At 38.2% G+C, this 24,014-nt stretch overlaps 2 protein-coding genes across 9 annotated transcripts in view; one reads left to right on the top strand and one right to left on the bottom strand.

The window, feature by feature from the left end:
* The window catches only part of FASTKD1 (FAST kinase domains 1), a 55,028-nt gene extending 53,215 nt beyond the window's left edge, over positions 1–1,813 (bottom strand). The window contains exon 1 of the mRNA XM_082689197.1: positions 1,720–1,813. The gene's annotated coding sequence lies outside the window, so the exon portion shown is untranslated. The remainder of the gene's footprint in view (positions 1–1,719) is intronic.
* A 9,332-nt stretch (positions 1,814–11,145) lies between these two features.
* Positions 11,146–24,014, top strand: part of PPIG (peptidylprolyl isomerase G) — a 52,873-nt gene continuing 40,004 nt past the window's right edge. Inside the window, exons 1-3 of one of the 8 annotated variants that reach the window (XM_082689202.1) lie at positions 11,147–11,293; positions 11,933–12,157; positions 12,864–12,901. The gene's annotated coding sequence lies outside the window, so the exon portion shown is untranslated. Of the gene's footprint in view, positions 11,294–11,401; positions 11,706–11,932; positions 12,158–12,723; positions 12,767–12,863; positions 12,902–24,014 lie in introns of those variants that run through there. The other 7 variants (XM_082689204.1, XM_082689200.1, XM_082689205.1 and 4 more) reach the window with 7 other exon arrangements.

The following is a 24,014-nucleotide window of genomic DNA, read 5'->3' as shown; positions in this document are numbered from 1 at the left end:
ACCTTTAACATTTTTACAAGGAACAGCCATTAATTCAGAGCTATGCACTTTTTGAAAAAAAATTTTTTTTCAGGTGGCTCAGTCAGTCAGCATCTGCCTTTGGCTTGAGTCATGATTACAGGGTACAGGGATGAAGTCCTGCATCTGCCTCCCAACTCAGTAAAAGAGAGTCCACTTCTCCCTCTCCCTCTACCCCCCAACTCACATGCTCACTTGCTCTACCTCAAATAAATAAACTTTTTACAAAAATAAATGAATAAGTAAATCTTTTTAGGGGCACCTGGGTGACTCAGTCGATTAAAGAACCAACTCTTACTTTCTCCTCAGGTCATGATCTCAGAGTGGGATCCATCCCAGCACTGGGCTCTGCCGTTAGCACCCAGTCTGCCTGAGATTCTCTCCCTCTCTCTCTCCCCATTTCTCCCTCCATTTGCATGCGTGCACTCTCTTTCTGTTAAATAAATAAAATTTAAAAAAAAATTTTTTTTTTCAGAAAGATAGTTTCTGGTTTATTTACTTTAAGGATAATTTCTTTCTCCTTTCTTCTGGTACTCTAGAAGAACTCTAATGGTTTGGTCACTACTGACCTTAGATCAGTATAAATCAGTAAGTAAGAAGATTAAAGCTCCAATCAGGAAATACAGAGAAATCAAGAAATGTATCAAGACATGATGAAGCAATATAAGAAGATAATTATGAAAAAGGACTATTTGTTTTAAATATATATTATAAATGTTTATATTTCTAATTTTGAAACAAAAGAAAAGCTGGGACTAAAATCTTAGCATCTAACAATTCTGCAATATTTCACAAAGGACTTCTAAAATATACCATCCTGTTAAATTCTCTCAACTAACCTATCAAGTAGATATTATCATCTGGATTTTACAGATAAAAGCTATTTTCAAAAAGGTTAAAAAACTATCTAGCACTTGTGGAGCTGAGACAGTCACTCAATTATTTCAACTCTTTCAACTTGGAACACCTCCTTAGATCAACAAAACCAACACTGAAAGATTGGCTCAGATTCCTCTCTATGGCTATGCTAGGCTGTCCACAAGAAAAACAAAAACAAGACAGTATTGGTACTTTGTGTCTATCAGTAAGCATGCTGACCTAAGCCAACCTGGGTACACACGTACACAAAAACCCGGTACACAGCAAGGGTATCCTCAAAATGCTCCTGTCTGCCTACAACAGAGAATGGAACCAGCTCAATGGCTAGAAAACCAACGTGTTAAGTTTCCAGTTCTACCCCCAGATAAATGACCTTGGGGAAGTCATTTAACTAAAGGAGAGGCCTTGGGACTATCAGTGCAGGGTCAACAGTGACACCCTGTGTAAATGACAAGCATTCTCCACGCGGGGCGCACAGTAAAGTCCTGTACCAATGAAAGTGATCTCCCCCGTCCTCACTGGGAGTGGGCTCACGCCTGCCCTCCTCCAAGCACTGGAAAAATCCAATACCCTGCATCTCGGATAGAAATCGTGCTGGGCGGAAGAAAACCTGCCGCCGCTACCGGCCCGGACTTGCAGATTAAGCTCTTCCCTCAACAATCTCCCAACATTTCTGGAGGATTCCGGGGAAGGCTCGTCACGATGGCTCGTAAGTCAGGGCTATTTCTGGTCCCCAACAAGTGATGTAACAGGCTCGGTTGTGTCACTCCCTCCCGCCCCCCGACATTACATAGTTTGCAGCCTTTCCTCGGGAGACATCACCTCTCCTCTGATGATCCAGTCCCCCAAACAGGAAAAAATGCCGGGACAGCACAGCATGCTCAGCGGAAGGCACGTACTACATGCCCCAAGGGACGTAGCGGCGAGGCCAGCGGAACGGACGTCGCCTACGCATTCGCGGGGCATTCTGGGCATGGTAGTTCCACATTGAGAGCCTCTGCGACAACACCGTTTAAACTGTTAAGTTACATTAGGTCAGTGTTTCTCAACTATCTGAGGTTTTCTCCCAGCCCATGGAAGACTGATTTTTAAATAATATATAACAAGACATAAATATTTAGAAAATGAAATTTGAAACGGCAAACGGAAAAAAACACGTGGATTTTTGTTTCTTATAATATTCAACATACCTAAAGCTGTCAAATGGCTATAAGAGCAAATTCTTTCAATTTCTGCCTTTGTGTCATGGTGAGGCCAGTCTTTGGAACCATACTTTTTTTTCTAACAGCTTTATTGAGAAATTAGTTACACACCAAGCAATTTATGCATTTCCAGTGTATAATTCAATGCTTTTCCTAATTTAGCGTTGTGGAGCATCACAACTCATTTTAGAACATTTTTACAAGTCCAAAAAGACACCAGCTAACCAACAGCCGTCATTTTCCATCTCCCACCTCCAACACCATAGACAACCACTAATGGCCAGCACACTTTGAGTAGCACTGATTTAGATTGTTTGGAAGCAGATCAGCTGATAACAAATTTGAAGATTGAGGTTACCCTTAATGCACAAAATAGATAGAGTTTCAGAACAAACATTAGAAAAAGCGTAAGGATGAAACTGGGCATAACCTGTGTCAATACCCTACAGTTAGAGACCCATAGTTAAAGTTGGGGTTGCTGATCAGTTGCAATGAAGCAGAACACACCCCAAGGAATGTCAAATTAAGAAGGTGTTAGAAAGAACTCACTATGGCATTCAGCCCTGTGTTAAGTGATTTGGGGGAGGTTAACAGGGCTTTTCTCTTGTCTGAATGCTGTGGAGGAAGCAGAGATAATTCCATTATTGGGTATCTTAATAAACTTTGTCTGTAGGGCAGGAGGAATGAAGTGAGGTTACAGCTGTATTTGACAAAAAAGAGCAGTCACTCATAATAGCCAGGATAGGTATCGCCCTCGCCCCGCAAGGACGACAAGACGCCCTGGTTCGGATGCATCTTCTCTCTCTCTCTTTATTTCCGCAAGTCTACACACTTAAATACGCTTACATGACCAATCAGCGAGCAGGGTACAAGAGGGAGCAAATCAGGCTGTGCACCTAAACGAACAACTTCACTAGCAACCAATGCTGTTTACTTCCTCTTTGGGCGTTCCGCTTAGTCTCACGAGGCAATCCTAACCTGGCAACTAGCCAGGCGCCATCTTTTAATGGCTGAGGCCGCCCTGGCCAGGGGCCTGCCTCCGACAGATAGGTAGATGTTCAGTCATTTTTTGTGCTTTGGACAATGTTTTTATTTTGATCTCACCTCTGTATGATTATGGAATGGCCTTGTCTTTATCTTGTTCCATCATAGTCAGACAGTGGCCTTGTCTCATGTTGGTGTTCTCTGCAACTGTTCACCAGAAAACCTACACTGAGCTACGAGTGCCAGACCAGCTCTGGCAACGATAAGGCCTAAACGATAGTGCCAGGACAGTTTCTTCACTGTTGGGACCTGTTCATCTCCTTCTCACCAGTTTTCAGAATTGTAAGGAGACTGGCCTAAGACACAAATACCAGAAGCTTGCCTTCCTTTGGAATCTTGTTTAGGTAAAGAAAGGAAACCCTTTTTGTTTAGTCACTGTTAGTAAATTTTCTTTACTTGCAGTCTAGTGCATTCATAAGATACATATTTATATATAAATCACACCTAAGTACAAAGTTAAGGTAATAATAATTTAAGTCCATAGCTATAAAATTGTATTCTGGCTAATGACTTAAATCATGAAGAAGCATCTTTTATAAACGTTAAAAAGTGGTTAACAAAGTGTGGCTTTTAATTTCCTCCTAGTAAGTGTCAATGCCCTTTAGCCAAAAATCACAAGAAACCTGAAGATGAGATTTATTACTTGTTGGAGCTAAGGAAAATGCACACTGCAGGGAATCATTTAGCTGCACAGTAAAAGAGTATTAGAAAGAAACTATTATAGGATTTGGCTGGGTAATTTGGGGGAAGGTCTAAAGAGGAAAAGTTTGCTCTATCTTGGGTGCTCTAAGGAAGCAGGGCAATTCTATGACTGGGCATCTAATACATCTAATTATAGGTGTTAGGTAGTTGGATAGAAAAGCAGACTAACGTGGGGATAAAGCTGAAACTGGTAAACAAGTAGCATTTACTCATTTAATGAGAGGGGAATCCTTGGTATTTTGTGTGGCAGAGTAACCTTGTCTAATGTCAATGTTCTGTGAGATTGCTTATGTCCAACAGGAGGATAATATGCTTTAAGCCCTGTCAGATTAGCTTGAAATAATATTGAGTCTTTACAATGAATATTAGACCAATTTCTCCAACATCAGAGACTGTTTTTTCCCCTCACAAATTAGCTTGAATGCTTTTTTCTTCTGGAGTAATTCTGCCAGTAAAATTGTGTTTGTTGTATATAACACCAACAGCACTGGCAAAAAGAGAAAAAACTAAGTAAATTGGACTTAATAAAAAATTTTTATTTAGAGGCACCTGGGTGGCTCAGTGGGTTAAGCCGCTGCCTTCGGCTCAGGTCATGATCTCATGGTCCTGGGATCAAGTCCCGCATCGGGCTCTCTGCTCAGCAGGGGGCCTGCTTCCCTTCCTCTCTCTCTGTCTGCTTCTCTGCCTACTTGTAGTCTCTGTCAAATAAATAAATAAAATCTTTTAAAAAATTTTTATTTAAATATTTTGTTTATTTATTTGCCAGAGAGAGAGAAAGAGAGCACAAGCAGGGCGAGCAGCAGGCAAATGGAAAAGCAAACTCCCTGCTGAACAAGAAGACTGATGCGGGACTCCATCCCAGGACCCTGGGATTATGATTTGAGCCAAAGACAGACCCTTCACCAACTGAGCCAGACAGGCATCCCTGACTTCATCAAAATTTAAAACTTTCATTCATCAAAGAACACTGTCAACAGAGTGAAAAGGCAACCAACAGAATGGGAGAAAATATTTGCAAATGATATATCGGATAAGAGATTAATATCCAGAATATATGAAAAATTCATACAAATCAGTAACAAAAATTCTTTCAATGGGCAAAGGACTTCAACAAACATTTCTCCATGGTCACAGGCACATGAAAAAATGTTCAACAGCACTTATCAATATGGAAATGCAAATCAAAGTGCAATAAAAGACCACTTCACACCCAATAGGACAGCTATTATCAAAATATCAGAAAATAACAAGTGTTGGCAAGGACATGGAGAAACTGGAACTCTTCTGTATTTTTGGTGGGAATGTAAAATGGTGCAACTGCTGTGAGAAAAACAGTATGGTGTTTCCTCAAAAAATTAAACAGAATTATTATGTAATCTAGTAATTTTATTTCTGAATACTCAAAAGAATTAAAAGCAGGAACTTGAGCAAATATTTATACAGCAATGTTCTTAGCAGCATTATTTATAAGAGCCAACGTATAGAAGCAATCCAAGTGTCCATTGACATATAAATGGATAAAGAAAATGTCATATATACTTATAGTGGAATTTTTTTCAGCCTTAAAATGAAAGGAAATTCTGACACAGGCTACAACATGGTTTAATCTTGAAGACCCTAGGTTCAATGAAATAAGCCAGACACAAAAGAACAAATATTGTATGATTCCAGTTTTATGAAGTACCTGGAGTAGTCAAATCCATAGAAACAAAAAGTAGAAGAGCAGATGCTAAGGGATGCCAAGAAAGGGTAATGGGGAGTTGTTCATTGAGTATAAAGCTACAGTTTTGCAAGACAAAAGGTTCTGAAGATTGGCTGCACAATGTCAACATACTTAAAACTACTGAACAACACACATAAACATGGCTAAGATTGGGGCACCTGGGTGTTTCAGTAGGTTAAGCCTCTGCCTTCAGCTAAGGTCATGATCCTGGAGTTTCAGCCCCCATCAGGCTCCCCACTCAGCAAGAAGTCTGCTTCTTCCTCTGCTCTTCATGCCCCCCACCACTGTGCTTACTCTCTCTCAAATAAATAAATAAATAAATAGGGCGCCTGGGTGGCTCAGTGGGTTAAGCCGCTGCCTTCGGCTCAGGTCATGATCTCAGGGTCCTAGGATCGAGTCCCGCATCGGGTTCTCTGCTCCGCGGGGAGCCTGCTTCCTCCTCTCTCTCTCTCTCTGCCTGCCTCTCTGCCTACTTGTGATCTCTGTCAAATAAATAAATAAAATATTTTAAAAAAAATTTTTTAAAGGTATTCAATTTTTTTTAAAAAGGGCAACCTCACTGGCAGACTGGAAATTAGAAAATAAGATGATACCATTCTTTCACCCATTAAACTGGCAAAAACTAAAAAAATTGGAAACAACCTCCAACAAGGAAAAGAGCCACTTTTATACAACCTTAAAGTGCTTCAACCTTTCAGGATACTAATCTGGTACTATACATCACATTGAAAAGTGTACAGATTCTGAGATGCATTAATCTCATTTCTGCCTATCTTTCCTAAAGATTTATAAGCATCAATACATAAAGATATATGTAAAAGATGTTTATTACAGCATTTTTGTATTAACCAAAACTTGAAACAACTGAAATGTCCAAAAGAAGAATGTCTGGATATATTGTAGTATATCCATACTATAGAATGGTATATAGATATCAAAAAATGCTCGTAATATATTTTTTTGCAAACAAAAGCAATTGAGAAGTAATATGTTTGATGGGATCTCATTTTTGTTGAAGGAAGGGAGAGAAAGTTTTAAAGGTTAGTACAGGAATAGAAAAGAATATTAATGGATATCTCGAGGGAAAGGAATTTGAAAAGGTTAGGGGGAATTATTTTTAAACCTCTATGGAATTTTCAAAATTTTACAATATTGTAAATATATGTGACAACAAGCATGTGTTTTTGAAAAGTTTGACTTTTTATTATATGATTGGTGATATAGAAGAAAATAAACAATAACTTGTCATTTTTCTTTTTCTTTAAGATTTTATTTATTTGGGGCACCTGGGTGGATCAGTGGGTTAAGCCTCTGCCTTTGGCTCAGGTCATGATCTCAGGGTCCTGTGATAGAGCCCCGCATAGGCTCTCTGCTCAGCAGGGAGCCTGTTTCCCCTTCTCTCTGTCTACTTGTGATCCCTGTCAAATAAATTTTAAAAATCTTAAAAAAAAAATTTTATTTATTTATTTGACAGAGAGAGGCAGCCAGAAAGAGAACAGAGCAGGGGGAGTAGGAGAGGGAGTAGCAGGCTCCCTGCTGGGCAGGGAGACCTACACGGGACTCGATCCCAGGACCCTGGGATCACGACCAAGCCTAAAACAGACGCTTAATAACTGAGCCACCCAGGTGCCCTACTTGGTCATTTTTCTGTAGGTAGAAAGAAAATTTTTCATTCTTCTAAAAAATGGTAAGTTGGGGTGGGCTCAATCAGTGGAGATTGTGACTCTTTTCAAGATTTTATTTATTTCAAAAAGAGAGACAGGGAGAGAGCACCCAAGCAGGGGAAGAGGCAGAGGGAGAGGGAAAGGGAAAAGCAGACTTAGCAGGGAGCCTGACGCTGGTCTCCATCCAAGGACCCCAGGATCATGACCTGAGCTGAAGGCAGAGGCCCAGCCGCATTGAGCCACCCAGATGCCCTGAGACTATGACTCTTGATCTCAGAGTTTAAGCCCCATGTTGGGTACAGACATTACTTAAAACTAAAATGTTTAAAAAAATAAATTGGGGCACCTGGGTGGCTCAGTAGGTTAAGTGTCTGACTTTTGATTTTGGCTCAGGTCATGATCTTGGTGTCCAGAAGTTGAACCCCACATAAGGCTCAACCCTTAGAAGGGAATCTGCTCAAGATTCTCTCTCTTCCTCTCCCTCTGTCCCTTCCTCCAACCACACTATCTCTCTGAAAATTAAATAAATAAATCTCTAAAAATAATAAAATAATGGTAAGTTAATTGTAGTAGCCCAGCCCACCAACTTCCTCTCTTTTGGTATCAGACTCCACTCTTTATACTCTAAAGACTGAAATGACCTAATCTAGGTTGGACCAAATCTACCTCAGGTCCATGGCCTACTAGATGGATAATCCTATCTTTTGTGATAAATAAAGCCAAATGTCAGTGGTTTAACCAACATAATTTGATTTCTTTTTTTTTTTTCATTCGATTAGCTAACATTTAGTACATCATCAGTTTCAAACATAGAGTTCAAAAATTCGTCAGTTGCTTATAACCTCCTGTGCTATGCAGGTTACATGCCCTCCTTAATGCCCATCACCCAATATCCCCATCCTCCCACCCACCTCCCCTACAGCAACCCTCAGTGTGTTTCCTATAGCTAAGAGTCTCTCGGGTTTTTTCTCCCTCTCTGATGACTTCCATTCAGTTTTCCCTCCTTCCCCTATGGCCCTCTGTGCTATTTCTTATATTCCATATAATGAGTGAAATCATATGACAACTATCTTTCTCTGATTGACTTATTTTGCTCAGCACAATATCCTCCAGTTCTATCCATGTGGATGTAAATGGTAAGTATTCATCCTTTCTGATGACTGAGTGACATTCCACTCTTTAATACCACATCTTCTTTACTCATTCATCTGTCTATGGACATCTTGCCTCTTTCCACAATTTGGTTATTGTGGACATTGCTGCTATAAACACTGGGGTGCAGGTTCCCTTTGAGATCAACATAATTTGATATCTTGATCATATCACATTCCAACATGGATATCTCTAGTCAGTGGAAGAATTTTCTCTATATGGAGATTCACAAAACTATACTTCTTTTATACTCTCCCAGGACCTTAAAACTCTCTGGATCCAGCTAACAAAAATAGGAAGAAAGAACATGGAGAAGACATAGTACTTTATAAACATCTTGGCCTGGATGTAATATATATAATTTTCACTTATTTTCCACTGATAGAAAGTATTCACCTATCCTCACTTAGATGCAAGGGGACATAAAAACAAAATGTAGGCATGTCAGACACTTCCCAGCAACACTCCTAATTATGTAAGTGGGAGCATAAATTTTGGGTCTGTCACTACAGTGGTAATCAAAGACTTCTCTGGAGTTTTATAATTGGAGCTGGCAGGGACTTAGACTATTAAAATGTGAGGTAACCTCTTCAGTCTAGAGAATGGAGTCAAAAAACACATAAATCGAGTAGACAAGAGATAGGTTCCCTGATATTCAATCTATTCTTTCTTCTCTGTATTAGTTATCCATTGCTATTGTAATAAATCTTGCCAAGACATAGAGACCTAAAACAACATTTATCATCCTGCAGTTTCTGTGGGCCAGAAATTCAGAAGTAGTTTAAGTGAATGGTTCTGGCTCACAATTTCTTTTTTTTTTTTTTTTAAAGATTTTATTTATTTATTTGACAGAGAGAAATCACAAGTAGAGGGAGAGGCAGGCAGAGAGAGAGAGGGAAGCAGGCTCTCCGCTGAGCAGAGAGCCCGATGCGGGACTCGATCCCAGGACCCCGAGACCATGACCTGAGCCAAAGGCAGCGGCTAAACCCACTGAGCCACCCAGGCGCCCTGGCTCACAATTTCTTGTGTGATTAAAGTCAGATATCAACAAGGACTATAGTTATCTGAAGCCTTAAGGAAGACTGGAGGTTTGCTTCCAAATGGCTCACTCACATGATTTTTGGCAGGAGGACTCAGTTCCTGACTTTTGCCAAGAAGCTTTTCTTGTCACATGGGCTTCTCCATGGTCTGCTTAAGTGTCTTCTTGACATGGCAGTTGATTTCCCCTTGGGTGAGTGATCCAAGAGACACAGCAAGGAGGAAATTAAAATGCCTTTTATGATCTAGTCTCCAAAATCACGCTGTCACTCTGCCTTTTACTATTCATTAAAAGAAAGTTACATTAGAGGGGGAAAAAAAGAAAGTTACATTAGAGAATTTATAGATATTTTAAAACCACCAAACTGTGCAACAGTTTTCATTCTCAATTTTACCTAAGCCAGCTCAAGCTGGGTTCATTTGCAAATGAGAGCTCTCACCAATACTGGAATCCCAAGGCATATGCGATAAGAATATTGTACAACCACTTACAGAAAATTCTTTGGCAGTATCTACCAAAACTGATCCTATCCATATCCTGAAATCTAGCAATTCCATTCCTAGGTATATTTCCAACATATAAGTGAAATATATGTTCTCTAATATACCAGATACAAGAATGTTCACAGAAGTTTTATTCAATAAGAGATAAAACTCAAAAACAAAACAAATATCCATCTAAAGTAGAATAGATAAATAAACTGTGCAACCCCCTGTTGTGATGCTTAATTTTTTATCAACTTGACTGTGCCAAGGGCTACCTAGATTAAATATTTATTTATGGGTGTGTCTGTTAGGGTGTTTCTGGGTGAGATTAGCATTTGAATTGGTGTGCCGTGACTCTCCAGCAATACCAGTGAAGCCTAAAGGGGGGTGGTGGTTGTGGGGAATATGGAGGGGGATAGTCCTCTCAGTCTTAAAGCTACTAAAATTGATCAAGACCCTTACATATATCACATGCTCAGCTGTTGTTGATAATTCACCTACCCTAAACGAGTGAAAAACTTAAATAACAGTAACTTACCCTTTTTTCTATACAATAACAAATCTAAGTTCCTTTAGCTAGTTCCGCTAAAACTCACCCCACGTCCCCACAACGATTGTTGCCAGCCCGCTTCCCTACAAATATCAGAGGCATTTATTTCTAACACATTCTAGGGACTTGCTTGCCTCTTAAAATAATTAAATCGCAACATATGTCCTATTTTCTCTAGATATCCCTGGATTTGGAGTCAAAGATTTGCTTTGGTATTGAGGAACAGTGTATTTAGGGGGAAGGAGGCACTTCTCATCCCTGAGCCTTGATTTCCTTATCTGTAAAATACGCATTAATAACCTGTATCATGGTGTTACTGTGAGAATCTTAAAGCAGAGAGTCAATACCTTAGGTAATTTCCTCTTTTCCTAAGCTAGCACTTTGTTCGTTTCTGCTTTTTAAAATTTGTGTCACAGCGTTAACTGGAAGCTAAACTGGAAGTTCCTTAATGGTAGATCTTCCTTCCCAATACTCTTGGCAGAGTATGAATAAAAGTTTATTGGATGAAGCACTTCGTTTCATGGAGAATATGGCATTTTGTCGGTTACAAACGTTCCCAATCAACTCACACCAAAAGCATTTATACCTATGACTTAGTTATTTAACAGGTATCAAAATCCTAGAACTCCAGGGAGGGCCTAGGTGACGCAAGCAAGAGAATACCAGGAGATGCGGTCAACCCGTGACGTACTTCCTACGCGACGCTTTCCCTCCACGCTGGGACTGGGTTGTGGGGGAGGGAGGCGGTTAGTGGGCTTTAGCGCCTTTTCTGGCGGCGGTAGATTTGAAGCGCTTTAAAGGACCGGACCCCGGGAAGTGAAGACAACAGGAGCAGGTAGGTGGCGCGAAGCCCGTGTAGTTTCGGTGGCGTCCTTTGCAGCAGTCCCAGGGTATGAGAGCGGGAAGAGCCCGAGGAGAGGGGCGGAGTCGACGCGTTAGGCCCGGCGGAGCCAACCGTCTTCGCCTCGAGGTGTCTGGGCTGCCTGGTCCCTGAACGAGCCCCCCAAGGGCCGTGGCTCTTGCTTTGCAGCTGTTGCAGCTGGAGAAGGCCTCCAGCCGTGCCTCCCAGGCGTGGGAAACGATCCTCCCCCTGCCAGCCCCCGCCCTCTCACTTGGGCGCACACCTCCCTCCCTGACGCATTTTGCCGCACAAGCTGTAATATGGCGGCAGCGGCGGCGGCCTGAACTCTAGGGAACAAGGGTGATTTTTGATGCTTCAGAATCGTAAGACTAATCGCTAATGCGGGGTAGGTGGCAGAATTGGTGGGGAAGAAGTAACCTGACGTCTTGTCAGGTGAGGGTCGGAGACTTGCGGGCGAGGAGCCTGGATCATAGGGGTGAAGATTAGACTGAAAATGGGCTTTCCTCCTACTCCGACCTTTTTCCTCTCACAGACAGCGTCTATCGTACCTAGTTAAGTGTTACAGGCCTTTGGACTAAAACTGAAATCCAGGCTCTTCCCTTTTCATCCCAGGGCTGTCTCGAAGTTCACCCACGTTTCCGAGGAGCTGTGAGCAGCGCAGGCCTTTTAGGAGAAGATCATTACTCTTTAGGAGGAAGGCGATGGCTTCAGAGCTCCATATGCCTTAGGGGAAGTGTGCGAATTTGGCTCATCTTTAGTCTTTTAAGGAGCTAAGTCGAGGTCCGCGGGAACGGAGAACTCCCAGTCATTTTGGAAATGTTTTAAAAGCACCATTTTGTACGTTGATTGAATTTATTCCTACAACAGTATTTTCTTTTCAGGCCCCAGCTTTTGCAGTAGTGATGACAAATACGTCCAAGAAACAAAATGTTCTGGACTTTGGGGGTCCGTTAACTTTTAGTAGCTAAAACCGGATAGAAGGGGAAATATGTGCGCGTGTCGGTATAAAAAAAAAAAAGTCAGTAATTTGCCGGTTCTTAAAAAATGGGTGAGGAGGTGTATGAACATTTTCGAAATAGTACCGTAAAACCCAGAAAAGGCTCGGGTTTCTAGAATGGCTGCTTCTCTCATCATATTTTTTAGGTATCCGAAAATTTACCCGTTTTAGCATTTCTCCCCTTTTTTTATTTTAACCATTTTAAATACGGCTATTTCTATAACAAATGACTTCTCTCTAAATTAGAATTCATTTTACGTCATTTAAGGTTTTATTATTCAGTATTAATAGGTGCTCTGAAATCCCATTGGGTCTTGTAGTAGGCTTCTGCTATGCTTTTTTTTTTTTTTTTTTGAATTGTGTTTGCTTTTTAAGATTTTTTTTTTTTTTTTTTTGGTCTTTGCAAGCTGTTGTCAGGGTTGCCTTCCCCTGCTGTCAGCAGTGTACAAGTATGCAAGCTTCCTAGTTTAGAAAATTTGGATTTGTTTCTGGCTCAACCATCTTTTGAACCTCAGTTTCTTCATCTATAAAATATTTTGATTTCAGGCTGTCATCAACTGTGGGCTTCAAAAATAAATAATCAGGTTTGTTAAAATTCTCTGTAAAATTGGTTTTCAGTAAGAAGTCAGTGATTCTATGAGTGAAGTAAAGAACATACATTACATTTATTGTGGCTTATTAAAGGCCTTTCTTTTTTGGTGCTTATTGTGGCTTTGCAGTTATCAGTGGTCTCTGAGTAAAGTTTTTATCTTTTTGATATTTTGCATATTTTAAATTGGGTTTTCTGTCAGGCAACATCCATTCTACATGCAAAGGAAAATTGGTAGCCATTCATAATAATGTGAATTAGTCATCAGTGGTATGAATCGGGGTGCCTGGGTGGCTCATTGGTTAAGCGGCTGCCTTTGCTCAGGTTAGGATCCCAGTGTCCTAGAATCAAGTCCCCCACATCGGGCTCCCACTCCCCCTGCTTGTGTTCTCTCTCACACTCTCTGCAAAATAAGTAAAATCTTAAAAAAAAAAAATGGTATGAATCATTAGCAATTAATTATTCCAATGTTGCTAAATTAAGAAACAGATGTTGATGTTTTCCTTTTCTTTTTTCTTTCTTTTTTTTTTTCTTAATACTATTAGGGTTTTTCAATAGAATTATAATGTATTAGTTTTAGTATTCTAAACTAAGATTAATTGAATTAATTAAATAATTAATTCAAGTGATTTGAAGAGTTTGTTGCAGATTTCTGCTACATTGTGTTACTTCACTTTTTTTTTTATCTTTAATATTAGCACCAAGCTTTAGTTTCTGTTTAAGTGTCAGTGGTTTTACCCTGGTTTAATGCATATACTGTCTCTGTAAGAACTCTGTATTTGTATTTCTGTGGGGCAAACCTTCCATCTTGAAATTTACTACAGGCAGTATTATATAAATACTCAGAGAAAACTTCCATAACTGGGGACTTTGTACTTTCAGTACCATACAGCATATCTTTTGCACTTTTAAGAGGTGTCATAAAGCAAACACCAACCTCTTCTTGAAAGAGATTGTACCCGGGGCGCCTGGGTGGCTCAGTGGGTTTAAGCCTCTGCCTTCTGCTCAGGTCACGATCCCAGGGTCCTTGGATCGAGCCCCACATCGGGCTCTCTGCTCAGCGGGGAGCCTGCTTCCTCCTCTCTCTCTGCCTGCCTCTCTGCCTTCTTGTGATCTCTGTCTGTCAAATAAATGAATAAATAAAATCTTAAAAAAAAAAAAAAAAAAAAAAAGAAAGAGATTGTACCTATAAATGTAGACATCAGTTTTTTAAATAAACATGAATGATACCTTAAGTCATTGATTTTTTTTAAAAAATGAAGCCTCTTTATATATCAGGTACTCTTAATTATGTATAAACTTTAGCTTAAGATTTATTCATAATTATATCATTGCATTATAGTCATAAGGTAGAAAGTAAAATTAAATAAGCCATTATCTGGAATATTTATGAATAAGGTATTTTCTACAGTGAAGCTGTTAAAGTAAACCAGAAAACTCTTGCTTTTTCAACTCATGACCTTGCTTCAGTCACTTTAGTCCTCTTATTGTCAAACCTATAAAATCAGAAGACTGATTAGATTAAGTTTCCTCCAAACTTCAAAAGTCTGTAGTTTATAAGAGAATTATCACATTGGCTAGCATGTTGCTATTGTATGGTATAGGTATGAGAGAGTGGTATAATTTATCATTGTAAAAACTTAAATAATTGCAGGTGCAGTATGAAGAATATTGTCAGGGATTTCCCAGTTAGTATATGCTTTTGAGTTCAGTACTAACAAAGCATAGTTTTATGCTCTCATATTCTATGTTTTGAAAGTATGTAATACCCTATTTAACACCAAACTTGGCAACCTTACAGCTATTTTTATGTTTTCTAAAGGATTTGAGAATTTAGGAAGTGCAGGTACACTGTTATTCATGATTCTAGCAGCCTAGTGGTTTGTGACTATCAGATACCAGGTGAGGGGGGGATCATATGGAAGAGCATAGTTGCCTTTTCTGATGCCTCAGAATGTTAATTTGTTTGTGCTTAAGTAATTAATTAACAATATGATACTCAAATGCATTAAAATGTTTTTGAAACAGTCTGTTTTCATTTCTCATTTGATCTCTGAATTGTATTGGGGGTAGGCTGAAGATACTGATGTGAATGTCACATTGCCTTTGAAAGTAATTTTAAAGATCTGTGGTTTTAATTAGTTTAATGTAATATGTTTGCACTTAGAGGTGGAAATGGTGTGTGAAAATTGTTACCTGTTTTACTAAACTTAAGCAATTGAGAACTTTCCATCTTTATTTTTTGAAAGATTTTATTTATTTATTTGACAGATCACAAGCAGGCAGAGAGAGAGGAGGAAACAGGCTCCCTGCTGAGCAGAGAGCCCGATGCGGGGCTCGATCCGAGGACCCTGAGATCATGACCTGAGCCTAAGGCAGAAGCTTTAACCCACTGAGCCACCCAGGCGCCCTTATTTATTTTTTTAAAGATTTTTATTTATTTGAGAGAGCAAGGACAAGCAAGGGAAGGGACAGTGGGAGAGAGAGAAGCAGACTCCCTGCTGAGCAGGGAGCCTGATGTGAGGCTGATGCCAGGAGTCTGGGATCATGACCTGAGCCAAAGGCAGATGGTTAACTGACTGGGCCACCCAGGCATTCCTGCATCTTTATTTCCTCGTCCTGAACTGAAGATGCTCCCTCTTATAATGGATTCTGTTTACTAAGAAAGAAAAAACATTTTATTAGTAAAATGCAACTCATTTAGGCAGATCTAGGGAATAGGTTCTGTTTCAATTATGGAAAAGACTCAGAGGACGGTTACTGACTTAGTAGGCTCTGGGAGAATTTACTAACTACAGATGTTAGTATTCCATGTGAGAAGCAGTACATAGAGGAGGAAGTACTAAAGTTTAGGCAGAGCCTGGTTCTGCATGTGCCTTGATAAACTAGTATTATTTCCATTTGATAATGTAGTCCTGGGCCAGGCCTTGTGCATGTTTGAAGTTAGAAGGGTTCTGAACTTGTGGAGTCTACAAACAAGTTTATGATAATGAAAATAAGATTCAGCAAAGGAGGATCATTTAAGCTTTAGAGAGTCAAGGTGAAGTTCCCAGGGTGTACTCTATTTGAATCTTTAAGGACACAGAGAAATAGCCAGGGGAATCAGAAAGGGCAAAGACCAGCTAATCTTAATAGTTTTTTACTCTCTACTTTTTGAAGACTGAGTACTTTGTTGACTTTTTCATATTGTGTGAAACTTCTAAATAATTCTTTGAATGTCATAAATCACTGCAGTATTTATTGCCTAACTGCAAATACCGTGTCCTTTACCATATATTTTAGTAATTAGTTGTCTCTGTTCTTGTCCTGGCCCCTTTCCCCATCCTTCATGTTACTCTAGGATGAATATCAAAATTATTTTATGTATGAAACTACAAGATTATAATCTTTTTACATATGAATTTGTTACCTCTTATTTTTATGAAATGTATTTGTTACAGAAGTTTACATATTCTGGTATTTACTATTTTAAAATACTACATATTATGGACATACAAAACGATATTGTTGGTAGACAATACAGTTGAAAACAACTGTATTTCTCTCTGCTTAGAAAAAAGAATATACATGAACATTTTATTTATTTATTTATTAAAGATTATTTATTTATTTATTTGACAGATAGAGACCAGAAGTGGACAGAGAGGCAGGCAGGCAGGCAGGGAGAGAAAGAGGGGGAAGCAGGCTCTGTGAGCAGAGAGCCTAATGTGGGGCTCGATCCCAGGACCCTGAGATCATGACCTGAGCCGAAGGCGGAGGCTTTAACCCACTGAGCCACCCAGGCGCCCCTACATGAACATTTTAAAAGTTAAACCTTAAGTGTCAGGATTTCATGTGTTTTTATGTGATCTAACTTTTTGCAGTGATTCAGTTAGCTTTATTATATAAAAAGTATTTTCATTATAAAAAAATAGGTGTGGTTAAGTATCACTTGAATTTCTGAAGGAGTCCAGCATGTGAAATGAGTTCATGGAGTCAAGTAGATAGTAAATAGTAAAAATTAATAGGCTGTAGTTGGAGGCAGACCATTTTGATTGCTGGCTGTACAGGAATGGAGCACATTAATTTTGTTTGCTTTTCAAGAAAAATTAATGTCTGGATTTTATGGAAATAGCTGCAACTCACTTAGGTTTAACAAATTTGCAACAAAGGAGGCTACTCTTCTGAAACCTTTCATTATATAAGGAAAGTTGTGAATTATTTTATTGAAAATTGCATAGACTTGATTTTTCCCTGAATTGTCTCTTTGGTATCTCTCAGTATTATTTCTGTTTACTTTTTCTTGAAAATGTGAAAAATTGATCAGATGTTTATCTCATGTTTGATTTTAGGTATTATTAAGTAATACCAGAGGTATTATTGAGTAATACCTCTATGAAAATATTGAGTAATTTCACAGAGGAAATTCTATGTCCTATATTTCTGATTAGGTAAAATCTGATTCCAGTAAATTAGAGACATAGTATCGAGCCATCTTTTTTTGTCATCATTGTTCTTCATTAGCTATAACAACATTTGTATAGTTGAGATTTCTGTAGTGCTTTTAATAATTACTGTCATCTTTCTTGAATTTAAGGCTTTTTTATTTACTTAAGGAAAACTAACTTTAATCTATTTCTATGAAAAATGGTCTTATATGGGATAACCTAAATATATATATTATAATCACTTATAGCCATGTACATTATAATCTTAGAAGATTATATATACATTTTTTATTATGAATTTTTCTTTATAATACCAATTATATTTATTAAAGAAAAGTAGAATGAAGTACAGGAAGGCAGAAAACTGTCTTGGTCTTACAGACAACACAATAATGATTTTCCAATTTTTTTTTCTTTTTATAAATCTTCAGGAGTAGTTGATTATAATGCTTTTGCATATACTGTTTTGTATCTTATTTTTTAACAAATTATAAATATTTTGCAAATTACTAATGTTTATAACATTACTTTAACAACTATGATATCTCATTCAATTAGAGACCATGATTTAACCATTTTTTATAATATTGAGTAGGTTGCTTCTGATTATATATTCCTAAAAAGAACACTAAGATAGCTAACTTTATACATGAAGTCTTTCTAAAAGGGTAATTTCTTGTAAGAGATTCCTAGTTATGTGAATTTTACTGGTTTAAAGTGAAAATCAGTTTAAGGTATAAATAGTTTTAAGAGTTTCACATATTATTTCCGGAGGAGCTGTGTCTTGTTTTGGGAATTAGTCTTCTAAAAACTCTTTACTATTTTATTTTATTTTATTTTATTTTATTTTATTTTTAAAGATTTTATTTATTTATTTTACAGAGAGAGATCACAAGTAGACAGAGAGGCAGGCAGAGAGAGAGAGAGAGAGGGAAGCAGGCTCTCCGCTGAGCAGAGATCCCGATGCGGGACTCGATCCCAGGACCCCGGGATCATGACCTGAGCCAAAGGCAGCAGCTTAACCCATTGAGCCACCCAGGCACCCAACTCTTTACTATTTTAATAGGCAAAACATTATCTCATTTTATTAGTGTTTTTTAAAAATTATTTTAAAGATTTTATTTATTTATTAGAAAGCGCACACAAGCAAGGCGAGCGGCAGGCAGAGGGAGAAGCAGACTCCCTGCTGAGCAAGAATCCTGATACCGGACTCTATCCCAGAATCCTGGGATCATGAGCCAAGTCGAAGGCAGATGCTTAACCAACTGAGCCACCCATGTGTCCCTGTTTCTTTTAAAAATATTCATGACTGTAAACTTAGTACCTGTCGAAGAAAATTTGGAAAACAAATATGTAAAAATTATCCTTAAACTCATTGCCTAACTATAATCAATGTTAATATTTTGGTGTAAATCTTTGGGGGTGACTTCTTTTATTTATTCATTTTTTGGGGCTATAATTGATATTAGTTTCAGGTACAACATAATGATTTGATATTTGTATATGTTGCAAAATGATCACATTAAATCTAGTTAATCATCTCCTTACATAGGTGCAAATATTTTCTTGTGATGAGAGCTTTTAAGATCTTTTCTCTTAGCAAATTTCAAATATACAGTATAGTGCTCTTAAATATAGTCATCATGCTGTACATTACTCCCCAGGACCTCAAATGAATTTAGGTTTTGTTTAGTTGGGTTTTTTTTTTAAGGTTATGTATGTATATAAGTGAGATTATATGGTATTTGTCTTTCTCTTAACTTACTTCACTTAGTATAATGTCCTCAAGATTCATACATGTCACAAGTGATAGGATTTCCTTTTTTTTTTTTTTTTTTTTAAGATTTTACTTATTTTACAGAGGTAGGGGCAGAAAGGAAGAGGAAAAGAATCTCAAGAGAGTGGAGTCCAACCTGGGGCTCCATGTCATGATCCTGAGACCATGACCTGAGTCGAAGGCAGGAGTCAGACACCCAACTGACTGAGCGGCCCAGGCACTGCAGGATTTCCTTTTTTGTGGCTGAATGATATTCCTGTGTATATGTATGCGCACATATCACATTTTCTTTATTCATTCATCCACCAGGGGACACTTGGGTTGTTTTCATGTCTTGGCTATTGCAAATAATGCTGCATAATTTATAATCAGTGTCAGTATTTTGGTGTAAATCTAGTCTTTCACTTACATTGAAATGTAATTGACATATTGCACAGTATAAATTTAAAGTGTACAGCATATGACTTAACATATATTGAAAAATGATTACCACAATAAGTTTTGTTAACATCCACCATCTGATATAGGTGCAAGGAAGAAAGTTTTTTTTTCTTTTGATGACAGTTTTAAGGATTTATTCTCTTAGCAGCTTTCTAATATACCATACAGCAGTTAACTATGGCCATCTAGGTTTTTATTATATCCCCAGTACTTACTTATAACTGGAAGTTTATATCTTTTGATCATCTTCATTTGATTCTTCTACCCTCTCTCCACAGCTCTGGTAACTAAAAATCAGATTTCTTTTTCTGTGAGTTTGGTCAGGGTGTGTGTGTGTGTGTGTGTATGTATTTTTTTAATTTATCTTTTTTTTTTTGGATTCTGCATATAAGTGGGATCATACAGTATTCATGTTGTAGCAAATTGCCAGATTTCCTTGTTTTTTTAATGGCTGAATAGTATCCTTTTGTATATGTAAATACACTACATTTTCTTAATCCATTCATCTGTTGATGGACACTTAGGTTGTCTCCATGTCTTGGCTGTTGTAAATAATGCTGCACTGAACATGGTGGTACAGATAAGTCTTCAGCATAATGGTTTCATCTCTTTTTAATGTATATCTCTTATGTGTAAAGTTTTGGAAATCTTTACTAACCCACCTTTTTGACTTAATATATCGTGAATATCTCCTCATCCCTGAGTAGTCTTCGATAACTTTTCCTTTCCATTGTATTTTTTGTAGTAACTTTGTGTTTTTTTTTTTTTTTTAAGATTTTATTTATTTGACAGCTAGAGAGAGAGCACAAGTAGGCTGAGCAGCAAGCAAGAGGGAGAGGGAGAAGCAGGCTGCCTGCTGAGCAGGGAGTGCAACCTGGAGCTCCATCCCAGGAGCCTGGGATCATGACCTGAGCGGAAGGCAGATGCTTAACTAACTGAGCCACCCATGCTTCCCTGTATTAACTTTTAATAACAATATGTTCATATGGTATAAAACTGAAAAGGTATAAACGGTTGGTTATACAGTTAAAAAAAAAAAATCTTACCATCTTCCCCAGCATTTCCTCTACCACCAGCTGCCTCTGTATTAGATAAGCAAACATATATACATATTCTTTTTTTTTTTAAGTTTTTATTTATTTATTTGACAGAGAGAGATCACAAGTAGGCAGAGAGGCAGAGAGAGAGGAAGGGAAGCAGGCCCCCTGCTGAGCAGAGAGCCCCATATGGGACTCGATCCCAGGACCCTGAGATCATGACCCGAGCCGAAGGCAGCAGCTTAACCCACTGAGCCACCCAGGCACCCTATACATATTCTTTTTACTTTGAGAAATATACAAAGAAAGCAAAGCATTGCCATACACATATCTGTATCTTGCTTTTTATTTTTTTAAACTTAAAGTTTAAACTTAAAGCAGTACATAAACTGCTTTCTCATTCCTTTTTATAGCCTTGTACATTGTATGGATATAGTAAGACTTAGGTAATCTGTCTTTCTTTATGGACATTTATATTTACAGCCTTTTAACCACAGAAACAATCGTGCCTTGAATAACCTTGTACATAACCTTATTTTGCAAATGTGTGGGATTTGTATAAAATATCTAAAGTGTGTTACTGAGTCAAAGGGTATTTAATGTGCTAGTAATATTGGCTAGCACAATATTGTGCTCATATGGCTAGTAATATTGTATATGGTCAACTTGGCAATGGATTGTATCAATTTACCCCTTTACTATTGGCAACAATGTATGAGGTCATTATTGTTTGTTTGGGTTTTTTTTGAAGATTTTATTTATTTCAGACAGAGATCACAAGTAGGCAGAGAGGCAGACAGAGAGAGGAGAGAAAGCAGGCTCCCCGCTGAGCAGAGAGTCCAATGGTGGGCTGGATCCAAGGACTCTGGGATCATGACCTGAGCTGAAGGCAGAGGCTTTTAACCCACTGAGCCACCCAGGCACCCCTGTATTGTTTATTTTTGTTAGGTGAAAATGTTATCTCTGATTTTGACACGTAAGAATATGATTTCTAGTGACTAAATGAATATCATCATTTCATGAGAGAATCATTTATTTAACCAATTTCTATCACTGCACAACTGGTTTTTTAAAATTTTTTATTATAAAAAGCACTTTAGCGACTACGTATGAATTTTTTTAAGGTAAAGGGTAGATGTGAGGGTTTTTTTTTAAGTTGATGTTTTTAATAACACATGGGGCTCAAACTCATGACCCCCAAGATCAAGAGACACATGCTCTTCTGACTGAGCCAGCCAGGTGCTGCCAATTTTTTTTTTTTTCTTTCTTTTTTTACTTGATAGAGATCAGTAGGCAGAGAGGCAGGCAGAGAGAGATGGAGAAGCAGGCTCCCTGATTGTGGAGTAGAGAGCCTGATGCGGGGCTTGATCCCAGGACCCTGAGATCATGACCTGTGCTGAAGGCAGAGGCTTTAACCCACTGAGCCACCCAGGAGCCCGCCCCCAATTTTTTTATACTTAAAATCTTTCTAACCATTTAATGTTAGAACCATATAATGTTTTTTGTTTAACATTTTCTCCATATTTTTAAAAATTGCATTTTCATAGGCAGTGTAATAGATCATTATATGAGTATTTCTTAATTTAGTTAACTGATATGTTGGACATGTAGGTTGTTTTAATTACTGTTAAACCAAAATCAAAGAATATTTCATTTAAAATGATTGCCTTCAGAGAGATTCCAAGATACTAAATTATGAAAGTGTTAAATGTTAATATGAATATATTCAAAGTTGGTCTGTAATGCCAAGTTGCTTAGCAAAATTGTTAATGTTTATATTTTCTATTTCACTTTTTATAAATTGTTTATGTTCCCTTGGGTGGGTTTTGTGCTTTTAACTTGGTGCATTGTCCCATACAGGATGATGAGCAGAAGGACATGAACACAGAGAGGGCTTTTTGGTTGTCGCATGTGCTGATATTTAAATAGGGATATGGGTGATTAACATTCTGCAATGAGTTAGGATGGTTCTGGTTAGTGAAGAATTGTTCTAGCACCCTATTCCTAAGCACTGTTCTACAGTAAAAAATTAACCCATCATGTTTGTTGAAAATATTTTCCTGTTTTTTACTTACTTTTTAAAGACTTAAAAATATTTTTTTCTATTTCTTTATTAAGATTTTATTATTTATCAGAGAGAGAGAGCATAAGCAGGCAGAGTGGCAGGTAGAGGCAGAGAGAGAGAAGCAGGCTCCCTGCTGAGCAAGAAGCCTTACACGGAACTTGATCACAGGACCCTGGGATCTGACCTGAGCCAAAGGCAGCAGCTTAACCAACTGAGCTACTAGGTATCCCATTACTTACTTACTTTAAAAAAGATTTATTTATTTGAGAGAAAGTGTATGCGAGTGAACCCAGGGATGGAGGTGCAGAGGAAGAGGGAGAAAGAGAATCTCAAGCAGACTCCCTGCTGAGCACAGGGACCCACATGGGGCTTGATGTCATGACCCTGAGAATGACCTGAGCCAAAACCAAGTTAGAGGTTTAGTGGACTGTGCCACTCATGTGCCCATTTTCTACTTTCTAATTTCCTTTTGAAAAATAGGAATAATAAATATCTTCATGAAGTCAAATCTGTTTATTTCCTTTATTTATTCATGAACCCGAACAATTATTTAATACCCAGTTTGGATAAATATTCACATGTACTTTTCCTAGTTTCCATTGGGGGAGGAGTACACAATTTCGTGGAAAAAGAAAAATAATTTCTTAAGGTCTTCTAGATTTAAATGTTAGACAGCAGTAATAATCATGAAAGTGAGACACTTAAAAAGTACATTAAAACTTGAGTGCTCTTTTGGAGAGTTTTATTTATTGATTGATTGATTTTTAAAGATTTTTATTTGTTTATTTGACAGACAGATCACAAGTAGTCCGAGAGGCAGGCAGAGAGAGAGAGGAGGAAGCAGGCTCCCCGCTGAGCAGAGAGCCTGATGCGGGGCTTGATCCCAGGACCCTGAGATTAAGACCCGAACCGAAGGCAGAGGCTTTAAGCCACTGAGCCACCCAGGTGCCCCTTGAAGAGTTTTAGAGGTGTGTAGAAAACTTCGGAAATGAGAAACTAAAAAAAATTTGTGTATGACCCTTTCATTTAGCGATAGGCTGTTAGTATTTTTGTTTATTTCCTACTGTTTTATTTTATTATGCAGATACAGCTTTACATTTTATTAATTTTTAATTGGGCAACGAATACATGGATATATTCTCATTGCAAAAATTCAGACTTTATAGTTAAAGCTAAAGACTCCTTTGACCTCCATCCCTACTCCCAGTCCCTTCTGCAGAGTGCTATCAGTTTTGCTATGTAACTCTGTAGAAATTGAGTATTATTTAGAGCATTATTTAGCATTATTTACAGTATTTATTTTAGAGTGTAAACACAATACTGATATACAAATAGCTTTTTTTTCTTTTCAGCTAAGTCAT

This window comes from Mustela nivalis, assembly GCF_964662115.1.
Source record: "Mustela nivalis genome assembly, chromosome: 11".
In the NCBI taxonomy this organism is placed as follows: Eukaryota; Metazoa; Chordata; class Mammalia; order Carnivora; family Mustelidae; genus Mustela; species Mustela nivalis.
The sequence above is the reverse complement of the archived record's forward strand: the minus strand, read 5'-3'. Positions and strand labels throughout refer to the sequence as shown.